The sequence below is a fragment of the Lithobates pipiens genome, unplaced genomic scaffold, assembly GCF_037356315.1.
Source record: "Lithobates pipiens isolate NorthernLeopardFrog02 unplaced genomic scaffold, aLitPip1_a1.2 Scaffold_19, whole genome shotgun sequence".
In the NCBI taxonomy this organism is placed as follows: domain Eukaryota; kingdom Metazoa; phylum Chordata; class Amphibia; order Anura; family Ranidae; genus Lithobates; species Lithobates pipiens.
The window spans coordinates 590,227,964-590,244,124 of NW_027507764.1; the positions used below are offsets into that span (position 1 = coordinate 590,227,964).

Below are 16,161 nucleotides of genomic sequence, written 5' to 3' on the forward strand. Positions count from 1 at the left end.
TACTTACCTCTATTCCCTGTAATAGAAGAGGTATTATACCCCCCCCCCCCCCCTCTCCGGCGTCCTGTGTCCCCTACCTGCCTCCATTCCCTGTAATAGAAGAGGTATTATACCCCCCCCCCCCCCCCTCTCCGGCGTCCTGTGTCCCTACCTGCCTCCATTCCCTGTAATAGAAGAGGCATTATACCCCCCTCTCCGATGTCCTGTGTCTCCTACCTCCCCTCCATTCCCTATAATAGAAGAGGCATTATACCCCCCTCTCCGGTGTCCTGTGTCTCCTACTTACCTCCATTCCCTGTAATAGAAGAGGTATTATACCCCCCCCCCCCTCTCCGGTGTCCCATGTCCCCTACCTGCCTCCATTCCCTGTAATAGAAGAGGTATTATACCTCCCTCTCCTACCTCTATTATACCCCCCTTCTCAGTGTCATGACTGTCATTCCCATGCACAGTAGTGACATCACTGTGGCTTTGCCATTCAAATGGCCGGAGCCCGCAAACCGGGAAGGAAGATGCCTGCCTCGGCAGTGATGACAGCGTGCCACTGGTGGGCTTCATTTTAAAGCGGGAGTCCGCCAGGACTCCGCGTTTTTTTATTTTTTTTTTAAAGCCAGCAGCTACAAATACTGCAACTGCTGACTTTTAAAATAGTGACACTTACCTGTCCAGCGCGCCCGCGATGTCGGCCCCCGAAGCCGATCTCTCGATCGTCTCTCGGGTGCTGCTGCCGCCATCTTGGGTATGGGAATCAGGAAGTGGAGCCTTTCGGCTTCATTTTCCCGGTTCCCTATTGCGCATGCGCGAGTCGCGCTGCGCAATAAGGACGGTCCCCGCTGTCTCTGGGATCCGTGTGTTTCCCAGCAGGCAGCGGGGGACTTTCGGAAAGGGGCGTAATCTACGCCCCTTTCCGCAGAGAGCTATCCCGGAAGTGGGTGCAGATACCTGTACTGTACAGGTACCTGCACCCCCCTCCCCACTGAAAGGTGCCAATTGTGGCGCCGGAGGGGGGAGGGTTCCGATGAGCGGAAGGTCTACTTTAGGGTGAACCTCCGCTTTAAGGTAAGTGTTATAATGTAATAGTACAGTGGCTTGAAAAAGTATTCACACCCCTTGAAATTTCCCACATCTTGTCATGTTACAACCAAAAACATAAATGTATTTTATTGGGATTTTATGTGATGGACCAACACAAAGTGGAACATAATTGTGAAGTGGAAGGAAAATAATGATTGTCAGAAACCATGAAATCAGGCCGAGACAGAAGTACAGTTAAAATTACACTTGTTTAATAATAAAAGTGTAGCGGCGGCTCCTGAAGAGCACACACTATGCGTTTTTCTAAAGTTAAAGTTGCCTAAACTGTAGTTTGGTTTGGGTACAATTGCCTAATTTGGACCTCTGCATCAGTCTAACTAGACCGTGAGATGTTCAGCCTGGCCACAGGGGGGCGCTGTCTCTTCTGGCAGGCATGGAACTATGGTCTGGTTAGGTGTTTAACCACTTGCTTACTGGGCACTTAAACCCCCCTCCTGCCCAGACCAATTTTCAGCTTTCAGCGCTGATGCACTTTGAATGACAATTGCGCGGTCATACAACACTGTACCCAAATGACATTTTTATCATTTTTTTCCCACAAATAGAGCTTTCTTTTGGTGGTATTTAATCACAGCTGGGAGTTTTATTTTTTGCTAAACAAACAAAAAAAGATGCAAAAAAAATAAATAAATCATGTTTAATAGTTTGTTATAAAATTTTTGAAAACGGGTCATTTTTCTCCTTCATTGAAGTGCGCTGATGAGGTGGCACTGATAGGCTGCACTGGTGGGCACTGGTAGGCATAGTTAAGGCGGCACTAATAGGCACAGATAAGGTGGCACCGATAGGCACAGATAAGGCAGTACTGATGGGCACAGATAAGGCGGCACTGCTGGGCAAAGATGGGCACAGATAAGATGGCACGGATGGGTGGCACTAAGGGGCACTGATAGGTACCACTGATAGATGGGACTGATGGGCACTGATAGGTGGCACTGCTGGGCGGCACTGATGGGCACTGGTAGATGACACTGATGGGCACGAATATGTGGCACTGGGGTGCAGCACCCTTGTTGAGGCTAATTGTGGGCACTGATGGGTGGCACTGTGGGCACTGACGGGGGGCACTTATTTTTTAATGAGGTGGCACTGGCAGAGGGCAGGTGGGCACTAGTAAGCTGGCCGTGATCGGGATTGATGTCCCGATCACGGCCGCCAGTGATCGGCTCTTATTTTTAGCCGGAATAATAGCCGATTATCGGCTCCGTTGTATCACATGATCAGCTGTCATTGGCTGACAGCTGATCACGTGGTAAGGTGGTCGGGATCGACCCCTTGCTCAGATCCGTGATCAGGCGAGTCTCATAGACTCGCCGATCACAGAGCGCGGCCGCTCGTGCACGGGGCGACGTCAATAGACGTAGTCCCGGCAAAGGATGTCCGCGCTGTAGCCGTCATTTGGCTATAGCGCGGGTCTCTACTGGTTAAGTTACTCTCTCTCTCGGAGCCGCCCAGTGGAAGTGGAGCTTTTGCTGTGCTTTCTGGGAGAGGGTACTTAAGATGCGGATGTCACGTGGTTCGGGGTTCTGGTCCAGAAGGATGTGCTGACGTCCTGGTCCTCCTGACCAGCCCCCCAGGAAGGCTATGGCCTGGGGTGCGGATCCACCCGACTGTAATGTCGTGGGGCTGGCTGGCCTGAGGCAGGGAAACTAAAGGAGGATTCTGAGGTGGTTGGGTGGGTGCCATCTCCGGTTCGGGAGAGGCCCATTGTACTTCAAGCATTTCAGGGAAGGACTCTTCAGAAGAACACCATCTACGGGTTGGTTCTCTTAGTAAGAGCCTGGAGGAGCTGAAGTACCCAAGAGAATCCGGTCTTGTGGATATCGCCAAGATGGCTGAAAGATCCAGGTATCCTACAAGTGTTCTACAGCTTAGTTTCCTACGTGTTCTACAACAATGTCTGTGGCAGAGACTTTGTTCCTGAGTTAAGCACCTTGTTGGCTGCTAGGTCTGGTGAGAGGGGGACTGTCCAACCTGAGTGATCATCCAGTTGCGAATGGCTATTCTCTGGATGCAGTCAAAGTAACCAAGATCTTTAACGTTTATAGACTTTGACACTAATGGCGCGTACACACGGTCGGAGAATCTGTCGGAATGGGTCTTATCGGACCGTGTCGTCAGATAATCCGACTGTGTGTGGTCTGCATCGGACTGATTCCGCCCGAATCTCCGTCGGACCCAATTTTCCAACATGTTGGAAATATTTCCCGACCAACTTGGCCGGACGGACGTAATCCGATCATGTGTAGCGAATTTTGATCGGACCAAGTGCCACGCATGCTCAGATCAAATTCCTACATCAAAGCTATTGGCTTCTAGCCTGAACGTAGTCCCATCGTAACGAAATTACGTCACCGCGTTCTTGGCAACCGCTAAATCAGACAACTTGGCCCGACCGTGTGTATGCAACAGTTTCGGACACAATCCGTCGGACTAAATCCGACAGACAAAATCCGACGGATTTGGTTGGCAAAATCTCCGACCGTGTGTACAGGGGCTAAGGGTGTACAAGGGCTAAGGGCCAAGGGCTGAACTTCCTTCCCAACCCTCTGATCCCAAGTTGAAAGACTGTTCAATTGCCCGAGTTTTACAAATAAAATCCATTCAAGTGGATCGGTTGTCAGTCTCAAGTTACTGAGTCGTTTACCACGGGACATCCCCTAGACGTGCCACAAGGAGAACGGAAGGTAACGGTAAGCCCAGAAATAACCAGCAGCTCCTTCGGGGGTTAGTGCTACATAAGTAAAAAGAACAAACGTAGTCAAAACATAGCCGGAGTTCAGTAACTGGAAAGGATAGTCAGCCAAGTCAGGGATCAACGTAGTGAAACAGCAAGCAGGATCTGGAACCAGAAGGGATGTCAGCAAAGCAAGTCTTGAACATGATCGCAGGAGATAGTCTCTGAAGTTGACCAAGGCGAAGGCAAAGATCATCTGGGCTGGACGGCTTTAGTAGGCAGGACTGACGAGCAGGATATCATCAACAGCTGAGTAACTGTGGAGAGATAGGCACTGGCAATTAGCCGACAGCTGACCCGGCCAGTTCAGAGAAGGAAGGGCTGAAAAGTGTGTGGGAGGGAGAGGCATTTGTATTCAGCCCTCTTTACTCTGATACCCCAAACTAAACTTTAGTAGAACCAATTGCCTTCAGAAGTCACCTAATTAGTAAATAGAGTCTATCTGTGTGCGTCATTCTATCTCTGTATAAATACAGCTGCCCGGTGAATCCCTCAGAGGTTTGTTAGAGAACCTTAGTGAACAAACAGCATCATGAAGGCCCAAGGTACACACCAGACAAGTCAGGGATAAAGTTGTGGAGAAGTATAAAGCAGGGTTCGGTTATAAATAAAATCTCCCAAGCTTTGAACATCTCACGGAGCTCTGTTCAATCCATCATCGGAAAATGGAAAGAGTATGGGCACAACTGCAAACCTACCAAGAAAAAAAACTAATATATATATTAAACATACAGCACCTTGAAAAAGTATTCATGTAACTTTAAATTTCCCACATTTCGTCATGTTAAAACCAAAAACGTAAATGTATTTTATTGGGATTTTATGTGATGGACCAACACAAAGTGTCACATAATTGTGAAGTGGAAGGAAAATGATAAATGATACAAATAAATATGTGAAAAGTGTGGTATACATTTGTATGGCGCCCCCTTTACTGTGATACCCCCTAACTAAATTCTAGCGGAACCAATTGCCTTCAGAAGTCACCTAATTAATAAATAGAGCCCATCTGTGTGTCATTTAATCTCAGTATAAATACAGCTGTTCTGTGAAGCCCCCTGAGGTTTGTTAGAGAACCTTAGGCCGCGTACACACGGGCGGACTGTTCGCCCAACTTTGTCCGCTGAACAGTGTTTGGGCGGACAGTCCGCTCGTGTGTGGGCTTTCAGCGGACAGTTTCAGCGGACAGTTTGACGGACAAGGTTTTTCGGAATTTCCGAAAAACTGTCCGCTGAAACCTTGTTTCAGCGAACAGCCCGCTCGTGTGTAGGCTTGTTCGTCAAACAAAGTTCCGCGCATGCTCAGAAAGGATTTTCACACCGAAAGTTATAATGCAGTGTATAGGACGTCGTATTTTTCGTCCCGTCGTACGTGCCGTTCACGTCATCGCGCACGGTTTCAGCAAACTGTTCGTCCGTCGTGTGTGGCCATGTCCGTCCATGCTAATTTTGAGCGGACTGTTTGCCGAAACTGTTTGACGGACAAAGTTGGGCGAACAGTCCGCCGTGTGTACGCGGCCTCAGTGAACAAACAGCATCATGAAGGCCCAAGGAACACACCAGACAGGTCAGGGATAAAGTTGTGGAGAAGTATAAAGCAGGGTTAGGTTATAAAAAAGCTTTGAACATCTCACGGAGCTCTGTTCAATCCATCATCAGAAAATGGAAAGAGTATGGGCACAACTGCAAACCTACCAAGACATGGCCGTCCACCTAAACTGACCGGGCCGGGCAAGGAGAGCATTCATTAGAGAAGAGCCAAGAGGTCCATTGTGACTCTGGAGGAGCTGCAGAGATCCACAGCTCAGGGGGGAGAATCTGTCCACAGGACAACTATTAGTCGTCTCTCCACAAATCTGCCCTTTATGGAAGAGTGACAAGAAGAAAGACATTGGAGGAAGAAAGTCATAAGAAGTCCTGTTTGTAGTTTGTGAGAAGCCATGTGGGGGAGGGGGCAGCAAACATGTGGAAGAAGGTGATCTGGTCAGAGGAGACCAAAATTCTACTTTTTGGCCTAAAAGCAAAACGCGATGTGTGGGGGAAACTAAAGCCCCGTACACACGATCAAACAATCCGGTGTGTGGGCTCCGGTGGACTATTTTTACCCAAAAGTCATGCGGACTAAGATTGTAGTTTTGCACATCAATCTGTCCGCCGGACTCACATTTCAGAGGACAATCGGACCGCGTGTGTGCCAGTCCGCCGTACCTTTGAAATGAACTGACTTTTCCCGCCCGGAGGAAAGTCCGCTCATTTTGAGCGCGGCTCCAGGTAGCTGGGACCAGCGAAGAAGGCGTTGCTGGTCCCGTTACCTGGTATGGACTTAAAGGGGAATCCCTACGCCGAAAAAACGGCGTGGGGGTCCCCCCCAGGTCCATATAAGACCCTTATCCAAGCACTCTACCCGGCCGGCCAGGAAAAGGGGTGGAGACGAGCGAGTGCCCCCCCCCCCCCCCGAGCCATACCAGGCCACGTGCCCTCAACATGGGGGTGGGGTGCCACCCCAAAACACCTTGTCCCCATGTTAAAGGGGGGTCACGGATTCCGATAAGCCAGCCACCCCAGCAGACCCCGACAACCAACGGCCAGGGTTGTCGGGAAGAGGCCCTTGTCCTCATCAACATGGGGACAAGGTGCTTTGGGGTACCCCCCCATGTTGAGGGTACGTGGCCTGGTGCGGCTCGGGGGGGGGGGGTGTTCGCTCGTCCCCACCCTCTTTCCTGGCCGGCCGGGTAGCGTGATCGCATAAGGGTCTTATATGGACCCGGGGGGGGGGGGGGGGGACCCTACCAGGTGACGGGGCCAGCGACGCTTCCTTCGCTGGTCCTGGCTACCTGGAGCCGCGCTCAAAATGAACAGACTTTCTCCGTGTGTGTGGGCGAGTCCGTTCATTTCAAAAGTACGGCGGATAGTCCACCGCAAAAGTGCCGTGTGTGGGCAGGTAGCTTGTTCGGAAAGTCCGGCGGACAGTCCAGCGGTTTGTCCGCCAGACTAAGTCCGCCAGATAGTCTGATACGTGTGTACGCGGCATAACACCGCCCATCCCCCTGAACACACCATCCCCACCGTGAGACGTGGTGGTGGCAGCATCATGTGGTGGGGATGGTTTTCTTCAGCAGGGACAGGGAAGCTGGTCAGAGTTGATGGGAAGATGGATGGAGACAAATACAGGACAATCTTAGAAGAAAACCTGTCAGAGTCTGTAAAAGACTTGAGACCGGGGCGGAGGTTCACTTTCCAGCAGGACAACGACCCGAAAAACATCCAGCCAGAGCTACAATGGAATGGTTTACATCAAAGCATATTCATGTGTTAAGCCCCGTACACACTATCAGATTTTCTGCTGATTTTTTCCTTCAGGTATACCAAAACATATAATATGAGGTCAGACCTTTCAATTTGTATGCAATCAGGCCGGCCATTGCACTACATGGTTTTGGTAAATCTGAATGAAAAAATCATCAGAAAATCTGATAGTGTGTACGGGGCTTTAGAATGGCCCAGTCACAGTCCAGACCTAAATCACATTGAGAATCTGTGGCAAGACTTGAAAATTGCTGATCACAGACGCTCTCCATCCAATCTGACAGAGCTTGAGATATTTTACAAAGAAGAAGAATGGGCAGAAATGTCCTCTCTAGATGTGCAAAGCTGGTAGAGACACCCCCAAAAAGACTTGTAGAGAAAGGGGGTTCTACAAAGTATTGACTCCGGGGGGCGCCATACAAATGCCCCCCTCCCCCACACTTTTCACATATTTATTTGTATCATTTATCATTTTCCTTCCACTTCACAATGATGTGACACTTTGTGTTGGTCCATCACATAAAATCCCAATAAAATACATTTATATTTTTGGATGTAACATGACACAATGTGGGGAATTCCAAGGGGTGTGAATACTTTTTCCGGGCACTGTATGTGATGAATACTCGCACAATCTGCCATTATCCTGCAAGAGGCCCATTATTTATTTTTTTGTTGTTGCAGTCTATTACTGCTTTAACTGCTCGCCGACCACATTGCGAGGTTGTACGGCGGCAAATTGGCTTCCCTGCTCTGGATTCTGTACCTATTATGTGATCCGAGCGCTCAGGTTTAGGCCGTCGGCTGTGCTGTGATTCGTCACAGCAAATGGCAATCACCACCAGATCCCAGCCAATGATTGACCGCCGGGGTGGGCTCTGATCTTCCCCGAACGCCGCTCTCCGAATGCAAACAGCACAGAGCTGTGTGCAGTGAGCGTGGGATCTGCTTGTTTGCTAAGCAGGAAATGAAGAGAACCAGGAAAAGCAGCGCACATAAACACCGGCTAGGCACATAGACATATTTAACCCTTTGATCACCCCTAGATGTTAACCCCTTCCCAGCCGGTGTCATTAGTACAGTGACAGTGTCTAGTATTAGCACTGTATTAGTGTCACCGGTGATGTCATTCAGTTCCCCCCCAGCATCAGTTAGTGTCCACTTGTCCGGCGCACTATTGCAATCCCATTATAAGTCGCTGATCGCCGCCATTACTAGTATGAAAAATAAATAAATAAAAATTCCAATATATCCCATAGTTTTGTAGATGCTATAACTTTGGCGCGAGCCAATCAATATACGCTGACTGGGATTTTTTTTTTTTTAACCAAAGACATGTAGCAATAAATTTATTAAGAGATTTTATTTTATAGATTTTTTTTATTTTATTTTATATTTGGATGTTTTATATCAGAAAGTAAAAAAAAAAAAAAAAAAAAAAAAAAAAAAAAAAATATATATATATAATTTTTTTATTTTTTTTATTGTCATTTTTCATTTATATAACCACTAAAAAGATTTACCCCCCCCCCCCCCCCATTCATGACCAGGCCATTTGTTGCGGTGCGGCACTGCATTACTGTAACTGACGGTTGCGCGGTCGTGCGACGCTGTGCATAAATAAAACGTAGGACATTTTTTACCCCCCACAAATAGAGCTTTTTATATGGTGGTGTTTGATCACCTCTGCGGTTTTTATTTTTGCGCTATAAACAAAAAAAAAAGGCCGACTATTTCGGAAAAATATATATATATTTTATACTTTCTGCTATAAAACATCCAATGAAAAAAAGAAAAAAAAAAAGAAATCGAATTTCTTCATCAATTTAGGCCAATATGTATTCCGCTACATATTTTTGGTAATAAAAATCCCAATTATTATTTATTATTATTTAAGGTACTTATATGGCGCCGTCAATTTACACAGCACTTTACATATGCATTGTACATTCACATCAGTCCCCGCCCTCAAGAAAATTACAATCTAAGGTAAGCGTATATATTGATTGGTTCGCATCTACAAACTATGGGATATTTTTATTTCTTTTTTAACTAGTAATGGCGGCGATCAGCAACTTAGATTAGGACTGCGATATTGTGGAGGACAAATCGGACACTAACTGACACTTTCTGGGAACCAGTGAAACCAATACAGTGATCAGTGCTAAAAATATGCACTGTCACTGTACTAATGACACTGGCTGGGGAGGGGTTGACATCTGGGGGGGAGGGGTAACTGTGTTCCTAGCCGGTGCTTGTGTACTGTGTGTGTGGGGGGGGGGGGTGCTTTTAGTAAGGGAAGACATGCTTTGCAGGAACACAGGATCCATGCCTTCCCTTTCTGACAGATCGCTGCTCTGCCTGTGTATTGTACAATCAGTGGGTGACAGCCGACATCGAGCCTGCGGTGTGTGATCATAGCGGGAGCGGGCCACCGGCGGCGTGCGCGCCCCAGACCTGGAAGTGTCAGATCATGTACTAGGTACTGTGAACGTGATCTGGCGCAGAGTGGCCGCCCTGCCGGAGTATGTCTACGGTGGGCAGTCCACCAGGTTTCATTGGGCTCAGGATATGGGGGGGTCCTCCTCATTGAGCTCAGGATATGGGGGGGATACTCCTCATTGGGCTCAGGGTATGGGGGATCTTCCTCACTGGGCTCAGGATATGGGGGTCCTCCTCATTGGGCTCAGGATATGGGGGTCCTCCTCATTGGGCTCAGGATGTGGGAGGATCCTCCTCATTGGGCTCAGGATATGGGGGATCCTCCTCATCGGGCTCAGGATATGGGGGGATCCTCCTCATTGGGCTCAGGATATGGGGGTCCTCCTCATTGGGCTCAGGATATGGGGGAATCCTCCTCATTGGGCTCAGGATATGGGGGGATCCTCCTCATTGGGCTCAGGATATGGGGGATCCTCCTCATCGGGCTCAGGATATGGGGGGATCCTCCTCATTGGGCTCAGGATATGGGGGTCCTCCTCATTGGGCTCAGGATATGGGGGAATCCTCCTCATTGGGCTCAGGATATGGGGGTCCTCCTCATTGGGCTCAGGATATGGGGGGATCCTCCTCATTGGGCTCAGGATATGGGGGTCCTCCTCATTGGGCTCAGGATATGGGGGGATCCTCCTCATTGGGCTCAGGATATGGGGGTCCTCCTCATTGGGCTCAGGATATGGGGGTCCTCCTCATTGGGCTCAGGATATGGGGGGATCCTCCTCATTGGGCTCAGGATAAGGGGGTCCTCCTCATTGGGCTCAGGATATAGGGGGATCCTCCTCATTGCGCTCAGGATATGGGGGTCCTCCTCATTGGGCTCAGGATATGGGGGGATCCTCCTCATTGGGCTCAGGATAAGGGGGTCCTCCTCATTGGGCTCAGGATATGGGGGGATCCTCCTCATTGGGCTCAGGATAAGGGGGTCCTCCTCATTGGGCTCAGGATATGGGGGGATCCTCCTCATTGCGCTCAGGATATGGGGGGTCCTCCTCATTGGGCTCAGGATATGGGGAGATCCTCCTCATTTGGCTCAGGATAAGGGGGTCCTCCTCATTGGGCTCAGGATAAGGGGGTCCTCCTCATTGGGCTCAGGATATGGGGGGATCCTCCTCATTGCGCTCAGGATATGGGGGGTCCTCCTCATTGGGCTCAGGATATGGGGGGATCCTCCTCATTGGGCTCAGGATATGGGGGTCCTCCTCATTGGGCTCAGGATATAGGGGGAGAGTCTCCTCATTGGGCTCAGGATATGGGGGATCCTCCTCATTGCGCTCAGGATATGGGGGGGGATCCTCCTCATTGGGCTCAGGATATGGGGGATCCTCCTCATTGGGCTCAGGATATGGGGGGGATCCTCCTCATTGGGCTCAGGATATGGGGGGATCCTCATTGGGCTCAGGATATGGGGGGTCCTCCTCATTGGGCTCAGGATATGGGGGGATCGTCCTCATTGGGCTCAGGATATGGGGGGATCCTCCTCATTGGGCTAAGGATATGGGGGGATCCTCCTCATTGGGCTCAGGATATGGGGGGATCGTCCTCATTGGGCTTAGAATATGGGGGTCCTCCTCATTGGGCTCAGGATATGGGGGGATCCTCCTCATTGGGCTCAGGATATGGGGGGTCCTGTGCAGTATTGAGGAGCTCTGGGTGGGGGTGAGATCCTCATAGGGCTCAGGATATGGGGGGTCCTGTGCAGTATTCGGGAGCTCTGGTCACTGAGGTGAGCAGAGACCAATTAGTCTCTGAGCGCCTCTATTGCCTCGGAGGACCGGAGCGACATCATGACATCACTTCCAGTCTAGGGTTGGAAGTAAACTATTTTTATTAAAAAATTTTTTAACCAAAAGATATATATTTTTTTCTTTGATCTCTTGTTTTTTAAAGGCAGAGGAGAGATTTGGGGTCTTGTTGACCCCCAGATCTCTCCATAAAGAGGACCTGTCATCATTATTTCTATTACAAAGGATGCTTATAATAGGAATAAAGGGGTAAAAAAAAAAAGTAAATTAAAGGGACAGGATAAAAAAAAAAAAAAAAAAAAAAAAAGGAAAACGCCCCATCCCTCCCTACTCATGTAAACGGTGTTCGCACCACACATGTGAGGTATCGCCGCGATCGTCAGAGTGAGAGCGATAATTTTAGCCCTAGACCTCCTCTGTAACTCTAAGCATGCAAACTGTAAAAAAAATTAAATCATCGCCTATGGAGATTTTTAAGTACTGAAGTTTAGCGCCATTCCACGAGCGGGCGCAATTTTGCCGCGTGGCATGTTTGGCATCTATTTATTCGGCGTAACATCATCTTTTGCCAAAAATTGTGTGTTTTTAATTCATTAATTGTCGTATTTTGTGCAAAAAAAATTGAGTTTAGAAGATGGCTGCGCAAATACAGCGTGACCTAAAAATTGCATCGATCGGCATTTTATTCCCCGGGGTCTCTGCTAACAAAAATATGTTTTGGGGGTTTCTAAGTAATTTTCTTGTAAAAAAAAATAAATAAAAAAATACTGAATTGAATTTGTAAACCAAAGAAGTGCCAGAAAAGGTCTTGAAGGTGGTTACAAATAATGTCCGATTTCCATTCTGCACGCCGCTCGGGGAGGGTCGGAGCGCCCTCTGCCGGACAATGAGCGTCATTCACTCTGCGTCACGCGGAGCTCCCTCTGCTGGTCACTGAGCCGCACTGCACCCGTCCCCCGGACTGTACCATTATTACAGTGCGTGGAGGGGGGACTCTGTCACTTAAAGCTGGTTATGGGCGTTGTACTGCCAGCCATCACCCTGAGAGAGAAGGGTCCCGGGCGGTAATTACAAATTGGGGAGAGTGCAGATCGGCCGACTGCGGGGGATGGAGACATAAACAGCACATAGATAGGGGTGTGATGGTAGAGTCCGGCAGGAAGTGGTATGGGGAGGGACTTCCGGTGCTGCGCGTGGTGAGCTGGAGATCAGGTAGAGGGGGATGGGAGTCATCCTCATGGGGCTGAAGGTGTGTGCGGTACTGCGGGGGCTTTGAAGGGGGATCCTTATGGGGCTCAGGATATGGGGGGGTCCTGTTCAGTATTGGGGGGTCGTTATGGGGCGATGGTGTGTGCAGTATTGGGGGGCTCTGGGGGGTCCTCCTCATGGGGCTCAGGATATAGGGAGAGGCCCTGACAAGTACTGGGGAGTGTTTCTGGGTAGGGGGGCCTGATTGGATCAGGATATGGGGGTCCTGTTCAGTATTGGGGGGATCCTCATGTCTGGTACGATATTGGTGGGCTCTGGGGGGGGTCCCTCATTGGACTTGGGTTATGGGGGGGGCCTGACAAGTACTGGGGGATTCTCCTCATGGGCTCAGGCTATGGGGGACCTTTGTAGTATTGGGGGTCCTCAGTGGCCTCATGACTGGTAAAGTATTGCGGGGGGTCCCTCATTGGGCTCAGGATATGGGGGGACGTGTGCAGTATTGGGGGTTCTGGAGGGGATCCTCAGGTGCCTCATGTCTAGTACAGTATTGGGGGGATCTGGGTGGGGTGGGAGCCTCATGGCAGTATTGGGCTCCGGATATGGGGGGACATGTGCAGTATTGGTTCCGGGTGGAAACCTCGGGCCTCATGTCTGGTACAGTATTGGGGTGCGGGGGGGGTCTCTCATTGGTCTCGGGATATGGGGGGGACGTGTGCAGTATTAGTGGCTCTGGGGGGGGATCCTCGGGCCTCATGTCTAGTACAGTATTGGGGGGCTCTGGGTGTGGTGGGAGCCTCATAGCGGTATTGGGCTCCTCCTCGTGGGCTCAGGATATGGGGGGACATGTGCAGTATTGGGGGGGATCCTCAGGGGCCTCATGTCCTGTAGAGTATTGGGGGGCTCTGAGTGGAAGCCTCATGGGGCTCAGGTTATGGGGGGACCTGTTCAGTATTGGGGCGATCCTCATGTCTGATACATTATTGGTGGGCTCCTTCATTGGGCTCAGGTTATGGGGGGGCCTGACAAGTACCAGAGGAGGTCCTCCTCATGGGCTCAGGATATGGGGGACCTTTGCAGTATTGGGGGGCTCTGAATGGGGAAGGAGGATCGGGGGGGGTCCCTCATTGGGCTCAGGGTATGGGGGGCTGACAAGTACCGGGGAGCTCTGGGTGGGTGATCCTCATGGGCTCAGGATATAGGGGGACCTGCGGGGGGGATCCTCATGGGCCTCATGTCTGGTACAGGTCGGGGGGGATCCTTATTGGGCTTAGAATATAGGGGAACCTGTGCAGTATTGGGGGATCCTAGTGTTCAGTACTGGGGGGTCTATGGGTGGGGGGGTCCCTCATTGGGCTCAGGATATGGGGGGGCCTGACTAGTACTGGGGATCCTTCTCATGGGCTAAGGATATGGGGGACCTTTTTTAGTATTGGGAGGCTTTGAATGGGCAGGGAGGATCCTCATGGGCCTCATGTCTGGTACGGTATTGGGGGATACTCGTCAGGATATGGGGGGGTTCTGGGTAGGGGGATCCTCCTCATGGGCTCAGGATATGGGGGGACATGTGCAGTATTGGTTGCTCGGGGGGGGGGGGAGAAGATGTGCAATATTTGGTAGCTTGGGGGGGGGGGTCCTCATGGAGCTCTGAATATGCGGGACCTGATAAGTACTGGGAGGGCTCTGCGTGGGTGGAGCCTCCTCATGGGCTCAGAATAACGAGGGACCTCTTTTCAAAATTCTAATTTCGGAAGATGTCTATATTCTCCTTTTTTTTTTTTTTTCTCCTCTTCTATTCCTTTTTTTTTTCTTTTATATTCTATTATTTTCAAAATGTGAATTTTGGAAGACGGTTATATTCAGGATGGCTATAGTCTATTTTTATTTTTATTCTGTTCTATATTTTTTTTTTTTTTCAAATTTCAGAAGATGCCTATATTCGGTTTTATTCTTTTCTATTCCTTTATTTTGCATTCTATTTTCTATTCGGTTTTGTTCTATTATTTTAAAGTTTTGGAAGGCAGATATATCATTTTTAATTTCTGTTCTATTCTAATTTTCTATTCTTTTATTCCATTTTCAAAATTTGGAAGACTTGATTTTTTTTTTCATTTCTGTTTTCTTCTATTCTTTTTGAAATTTGGATTTTGTGAAGACGGATATATTCTAAACACTCGGCAATATGATTACATTTCATATTTGCTTTCGATTTACATAATTCGTTATTTCGGCCCAAATTTTGTTTCGTTATTTCGGATTTATTGTAATTCAGATACATCCGAATGACGAAAACTTTCATCCAAATTTCGATGAGGAAAGACGCACGTCTAGTTGTGTCTCTGGTCTCTCCTGAAGACTCCCATTAGATCATCCCTAGGCTGGAGTGAGGCCTCCTCTTGCCCCTCTCGGAGGAGGTTGTAGGCATCTCAGGCGCTTTAGTGAGGGTTCAGTGGCGTGGAGTCATTTGGAGTGTGGGCACCATGCTGGGACCAGAAGCGGGCCTCCAGTTCAAAGTAAATGTGGCGTTTTTGAGTGTGCCGGCGGCGCGGACCAACCAAGTCCATCGTGGCCGCGTGCAAGTCTTCCAGCGTGTCCGGGCTGACTGTAGCTCTGGTCTCTCCTGTGGACTCTGCTAGATCATCCCCGGGGTGGTTTGAGGCCTCTTCCTGCCCCTCCGGGAGGAGGTTATAGAAACCCCGGACACTTTTTAGTAAAGGATGGGGTGTGATGTGGTGGACATTTGCTGTTTGTTTACCTCTTTTCTTGTCTCCTCCCTCCAGGTAGTGGACAATGTCCCAGGATCCTCTCTGGCGGTGAAGACGTAGCTGGATACAAGGTGCTTCCTTTTTCCATGTCTAGGGGCCACTTCCAGGTCTTCCAGGCTGGTCGTAGCTCTGCTCACTCCTGTGCTTGATCATTGCTGGGGTGGTTTGAGGGTCTCTTCCTGCCCCTGGGAGGAGAGTATGGAAACCCCAGGCATTTCTTTGTAACGCATGTGGATGGTATGTGACTTGGTGGACATGCACTATATTGTCAAAAGTATTGGGACGCCTGCCTTTACATAGACTTTAATAACGTCTTAGTCCGTATTGTTCAATATTGAGTTGGCCTCGTCCAACATCGGTGTCTGACCTCACAAATGCGTTTCCGAAAGAATGGACACTCCTAAACCTTGTGGATGGCCTTCCCAGAAGAGCTGAAGCTGTTATAGTTGCAAAGGGTGGGCCAACTCAATATTAAATCCTACGGACCAAGAATGGGGTGCCATTAGAGTTCATGTGTGTAAAGGTAGGCGTCCCAATACTTTTGGCAATATAGTTTACCAGTCTTTACCTTTTTTGTATCCTTCAGTTAGGAGACAAAGTCCCAGGATCTTCTGTGATGGTAAAGGCCACATTTGGATACAAGTTGTGGCCTTTCTTTTATGTCTAGGAGGCTTGTGCAAGTCTTCCAGCGTGTCCGGGCTGGCTGTAGCTCTGGTCACTCCTGTAGACTCTGCTAGATCATAGCTGGGGTGGTTTGAGGCTTCTTCCTGCCCCTCCGGGAGGAGGTTATAGAAACCCCAGACACTACTTTA

General features: G+C 49.3%; 2 non-coding genes across 2 annotated transcripts; both read left to right on the forward strand.

Annotated features, from left to right (window-relative positions):
- Window positions 1-15,157: 15,157 nt before the first annotated feature.
- LOC143999855 (small nucleolar RNA SNORA9) lies at window positions 15,158-15,290 on the forward strand. The gene has a single exon (XR_013278174.1). It is a non-coding gene; the product is annotated as a small nucleolar RNA SNORA9 (small nucleolar RNA).
- Window positions 15,291-16,023: 733 nt separating this feature from the next.
- LOC143999851 (small nucleolar RNA SNORA9) lies at window positions 16,024-16,156 on the forward strand. The gene has a single exon (XR_013278170.1). It is a non-coding gene; the product is annotated as a small nucleolar RNA SNORA9 (small nucleolar RNA).
- The last annotated feature ends 5 nt before the right edge of the window (window positions 16,157-16,161 follow it).